We start from the raw sequence: 6,217 nt of genomic DNA on the forward strand, positions 1-6,217 counted from the left end.
ACTCTTCACTGCAGCTCTGGTGTGCCCCCATGTGGTCAAGCCCCCTAAGTGCGTCTGTCAAAGGTGACGTGTGTGATGCCAGCTGCTAGGCAGACCTAAGTGCCTCTGCTACTGTGGGGTGAGGACAAGGGTGGACACTGGTTCATTCCGCCGTGGGTTTCCAGACTTTTCTCAGTCGGTGTGAACGGAATGGAGGTGACTGAAACTAAACAGTCCTTCCATCTCAGGCTGAAGAATCTGGGCTCACATTGTTTACTGGGTGACCAACCATTCCTAGGGATTTCAAAAAATAGTCTTATACAGATTACGACTTCAAAGTGGGGGGAAAACCCAACCAAATACTCTATTCAGCACGCACACAAAACAAACAAACAAACAAACAAACAAAGAGAGTTATGAGGTGGCTTAGCTACCAAAGAGGTTATGGACTTTCAGTTTGATCCCTACAATAGAGGTGAAAATACTCATTTCCAAACCATATTCCACATTTCCCCTTGTATGATTCCTTCTTGATGGTTGTGTTTGGTTTTATTGAAATTGAAGAATGACTCCAAAATTCAGTGATTTATTATAACGACCATTATTTTATACGACTATCTGCAGGTCAGAAGTGTGGGGTAGCTGAGCTGGCTACTGTCACCCTAGTTTCTTTCCAGACTTCAATCAAGGGACATGGCAGGGCTGGAGTCATTTCAGAGAGAGATGGGAAACAAGGCCGACCTAAGACAGATGGAGGATCTCAAATGGTTTCTCTGGGGCTGGAGTGCTTGCCTGAGACGTGAGGTTCTGAGGCTGACACAGAGAGAATGCATGCTTGTACACACACACCCCACACACAGACACACAGAGACACACACACACCTCTGGTGGGCGACAACTGGAGACTTCCTTTCTAAGATATAGGAATTCACAGTGTGCCCACTGAGGTTGCTCGCAGTCCCTGTTTTGCCTTCTTCCATTCCACAATCCACAGGCACATGGTCGCTTTGGCAATGTTGTCTGCTGTGATAAAGAGAATAAGAGAAGTTACACCCTGGTTCTGCTTCCACATCACACTTCATCACCTAAGGAAGTCAAGACAGCAACTCCAGCAGGACAGGAACTTGGAGGCAGGAGCTGATGCAGAGGCCACAGAGGGTGCTGCTTGTTAGCTTGCTCCACAGGCTTGCTCAGCCTGCTTGCTTATAGAACCCAGGACCGCCAGCCCAGGGATGGCACCGCCCACAATGGGCTGGGCCCTCCTCTGTCAATCACTAATTTAGAAAATGCTCTACAGGCTTGCCTACAGCCCCATTCTTATGGTGGCCCAGCCCATACCCCTTGTAACGTTTTTATTAATTATTTGGGACAGCCTGATTCTTAAGACAGTCAGCACTAAAATAATCATACAAGTTGAGTTGACTACAGTAGTCATGTGGTCCTGCCTGGATTCATGGGCACCTACCTAGGTGGCCTCTGTTATGTTCAGATGTCAAGGGCCCTGCAGAGGCTGCTGTGGGACACTTGGTCTACCAATGGATTGATCCACACATGGCTTCAAAATTTATAACCTTGCCCAATCAGTTAAGTGAGGGAAACTCTACGTTGTGGATCTTGTTGGAGACCCTGAGGTGTTTTTGTTGTTGTTTGTTTGTTTTTGGGGGAGTTATGTCTTGTCCTTGGATCTTCTCTTCGATTCTCACTGCTCACTGTTAAGGGAGAAGCTTTGCTCTGCAGTAAGCACTCTGCCACCTCATGCCATCTCCGTGGGCCCAGAAAGAACTTAGGACTAAAACTTCTGTTATTGAGTCGAAAGAAGTGCTTCCTCCTTAAACATCTTCTGTCTTATTCAAAGAGACGAAAATTATCAGGCACTGCAGAGAAACAAAGAATCGAATCCATTTTTGGAGAACACTCTGATTTTAATGGATTCAGAAAACATTCCCGAATTCAGAGCAATCCTGCGTTTCCCGGCGTGTCCGGCGGGGTGGGGGTGGGGCGGGTCGGGAAGGATCTTCCGGGATGGTGCGGATGTGTTTCGGTAAGGGCGGTGGGCGTGAGTCGTGGAGAGCTGGAGCTCATCGGAGAGTGCATGTAGAGAAGGCGGAGAGCGTGGAACCGACGGAGTGCTGTTGGTTGCAGTGTTGGTGCGATGCTTCCAATAACTACCAGTTAGCTTGCGTCACTGAGATAACGCTTCAAGAGAACTATTTTCGAGCAAGCTAGTGCCGGTTCTGGTGGCGCAGGCCGGTAGGATTTGCTGAAGGAGGCAGAGGCAGGAGGATCTCTGAGTTCGAGGCCAGCCTGGACTACACATTTTTTTCTCCTTTTTTTCCCGTCAAAAACCACACAAATCCACGGCTACACTACACCCCAAACAAACCTCCAACAGCCACAAGACCGCCTCTTAGTTTTTTCCTCCCGGAATCTGATCGAATACCCGGTCCCCAAGCCGGACCAGCTTCTCCAGCCGTACGGGCTCCCGCTCCACACTGCAGCTCACAAGCCTTTATCCACGCACACGCGCGGCCCTCACGCCTGCCCACGCCGCACTCCACACCCCTCTCTCCCCTACAGGCACCCTGGTAGGCAGCCCATTCTCATGGGGGCATTTTCTTCAATTGATGCCTTAATCCTAGCTGTGTCAAGGTGACATAAAACGACCAGCAAAATTAACTCCTTGCCAACTTGACACACAAAGACCGTAATTTTTTCTTTCTTGTTTGTCTCCAAGATGTAGTGTTAATATTTACACCACAGTATAAAACATAATATAACTTTAAGAGTCCTGCAGTCTTAATTTTTTTTTTTTAGCACTTTAAGAGTCTAAGTTCTACGTAAAAGTCTAATGTCTCTTTAAAAGTCTGAAGCCTCTCAACTGTGGGCTTCTATAAAATCCTGAACTCCTCTAAAGCACCAGGACACAGGTTCTTCTAACACCTCTCTTGTTTCCTGCGCTCTTTTGCTGAGGACTCTCGCTGTTGAGCTGGGAAGGCAAGCGTTCCTGTGTATGGTGGCCTTTGTGTTTCTGGGCTGGCTGACCAAGGTCCACAGACATCAACCTGGCCTCAGGTGGCGGCATTACAGGACATGCTCAGGCCCTGGACATGAAAATGGTTCAGCCTCTCTCCACAGCCTATGCACAACTTAGTTCCTTCATCATTCCCACCCCTCCATGGAAAATTCATTCTTCAAAATGGCATGGAACCTGCAGCATATCAATCAGGATATTTACATATATATTTAAATATATGTATATATACATATTCACATATTTGTAAACACACACATATTTATATATGTACACACACACACACACACACACACACACACTAAGTGGGGAAAATCTTAATCCTGAACAAAATACTGAACTCAGCACAAATAAAAAAGAGGGCTAGGCATTGGCTTAGCTACCCCAGATGCTGGCTTTGCAACTCAGACTGCCAGAGTTTAATCCCTGAATTCATGTTGAAATTCTCATTCCCAAACACATTCCACACTTTTCTCTGTTATATTGTTCATTTTTGATAGTTCCTTTTGGCTTTTTTTTCCTTGCAGTTAAAGAAATTACGCCAAAATTCAGTGATTTATTATAACGACCATTATTTTATACGGCAATCTGCAGGTCAGAAGTGTGGGGTAGTCAAGCTGGCTACTGTCACCTTAGTTTCATTCTAGACATCAATCAAGGAACATGGCAGGGCTGGAGTCATTTCAGAGAGAGATGGGAAACATGGCCGACCTAAGACAGATGGAGGATCTCAAGTTGTTTCTCAGGGGCTGGAGTGCTTGCCTGAGACGTGAGGTTCTGAGGCTGACACAGAGAGCATGGGTGTGACTCCAGTAGTCACATGGCCATGCCTGAATTCATGGGCATATGCCTGTAGCCCTAGGTGGCCTCTGTTATGTTCAGATGTCAAGGGCCCTGCAGAGGCTGAGTGTGGAACGCTTGCTCTGCATAGGATGGACGCTGTGAGAGTTGATTGGGTCATGACGGCTCAGCCTCTACCAATGGATTGGTCCACACATGGCTTCATAGCTTACAGCCTTATTGTGAGGTGAGGGCAACTTTCTGAGATGAAGCCTACCTGTCGGGAGATACTGGAGGTATGTCTATCTTATCTTTGGTTTCTCTGTGGTTTCTGGATTCCCCCTGTCATGAGGGGAGCTTTGCTCTCTCACGTGTTCCCTGTCATTGAGATGTTCATCTCCATGGGTCTAGAAACAACATACTGGGGCTAAAACTCCTGAAATGGAGCCCAAAGAAATACTTTTTGCTTTAAACTTCTTCCAGATAATCAGAGATGAAGTCTGATTAACACGTTACAGAGGAAAAAACCAGCAACAAGCTAACATCAAATCCATTTTTAAATAACATTAATATTTTAATACTTGCACAAAGCATTTCAGAATCAGAACAACACACTTAACATTTCAGAATGTATGCTTATTATAATTGTTTTGAATCTTTTAAGGAACAAAATTGTGATGATAAGAGTTAATTGTCAACTTGCAGACTCTATAGAGTCACCCATGAGACATATCTCTCTGCACACTTGTGAGGAGGTCGGGCCTTTAGAGTAACCCTAGTCTCTCAGAATGTGGAAGGAGCCATCTTAACTGTGGTCTGGACCATTCCTTATTCTTATTCTTGAGTGTATAAATGGATACAGCGAACTGGACACGAGCCGCTCATCCTTCTTCCTCGTGGTGGATTCCACATAACCACGTCATTTTGCTGCTTTGACCTCTCTGCATTGACAGGCTGTAGCGTGAACTGTGAGCTAAAAGAAACCCTCCCCTCCTTAAATCACCTTTATCCAGAAGGTATTCTATCACAGCAACAAGAAAAGAAACGAAGACAACCTGGTATTGATGAGACAGTACAAGAATTGAATTTTGTCCACCCTTTTTATCCTTTAGCTTAAAGAACAGAAAATTGTAACATTCTTTAACATTTTGCACCATCCCTGGCAAGGGCGTTTCTAAAGTCGGGCTGGGTTAGTTCTCCTGAGCTATGGAGTCCTTGAAGGAGGTGTCTACAGCTGAAGGAGGCCTATGGGAGGACCAGTGGGCAAGAACCAGCGGTGTCCACGCACGTTTAGGCTCCCGGTTGAGTTTTCCTCCCGCTCTGACTCAGCCTCTCCTGGAGTCAGTGTCAAGCCGCCCAGGGCTGGTGGGCTGTGCATGTTGTCGGAGAATTGATTTTTGAGACTTGTCAGTCACCTCTGAGGAAAGTCCCCTCCACGTGCAGCCTCTCCCCGCACTGATCTTGTGCTGTGAATGTGGAGATCAGAGGAATAAATAGCCAGCGTAGTCGAGACGCATGCGTGGGCTGAGCAGCAGAGCAGAGCTCATTGGTCTGGCGGCGTTGGAGTGTGTTTCCAGGAGAGGCCAGTAGGGGGCCTTCAGTTCCTTGTTTGAATTTCTTGAGAACAACCAGGAAAAGCCTAGGCAACCTACGTCACAAAGAGAAAGCTTCAATTAGAAATTAGCAAGCTAATTCCTCGCCGGTTCTGGTGGCGCAGGCCGGTAGGATATGCTGAAGAGGCAAAGGCAGGAGGATCTGAGTTTGAGGCCAGCCTGGTTTACACATTTTTTTCCCGCCCACAAACATCTTTTACACGGCTCCAGAGTTACGTTTGTTGGTAGGGACCAAGCTGTATGTTTTCATTTTGAATGCATAGCTGAGGTATACTTGTATCTCTCAGATATACCTTGAATTTTCTTCTTTTAAGTACTTACAGATGTTAGGAGGACGCTTCCCACCTTTCCTGCAAAATACTTACGCTGGCCACAAATGATGTGTATGTTCACAAGGGAATGCCTTGGTTTCCTTCAGGACGCGGTATATATTATGCAAATTAATGTAGTGATACGTGTAGTAAAGCCTTTGTGTCTGGCTTTGAGTGAACTATTTCAGCAAAATCTTTGCTAGGTTTGGGCCAAATCCTGAGACTGAGAAACTGTTATGAGTTAGGTTTTTTTGTTTGTTTGTTTTGTTTTGTTTTTTGATTTTTCGAGACAGGGTTTCTCTGTGTATCCCTGGCTGTCCTGGAACTCACTCTGTAGACCAGGCTAGTCTCGAAGTCAGAAATCTGCCTGCCTCTGCCTCCCAAGTGCTGGGATTAAAGGCGTGCGCCACCACAAGAATGTTTTCTCTCTGGAAAGTCTGCACTTGGTGCTATGTGAGAACTTGCAGCTGCTCTAATCTGGCTCCTAAGACTGCTGGCAAACC

This window comes from Grammomys surdaster, unplaced genomic scaffold, assembly GCF_004785775.1.
Source record: "Grammomys surdaster isolate TR1022 unplaced genomic scaffold, NIH_TR_1.0 126013, whole genome shotgun sequence".
Taxonomy (NCBI): Eukaryota; Metazoa; Chordata; class Mammalia; order Rodentia; family Muridae; genus Grammomys; species Grammomys surdaster.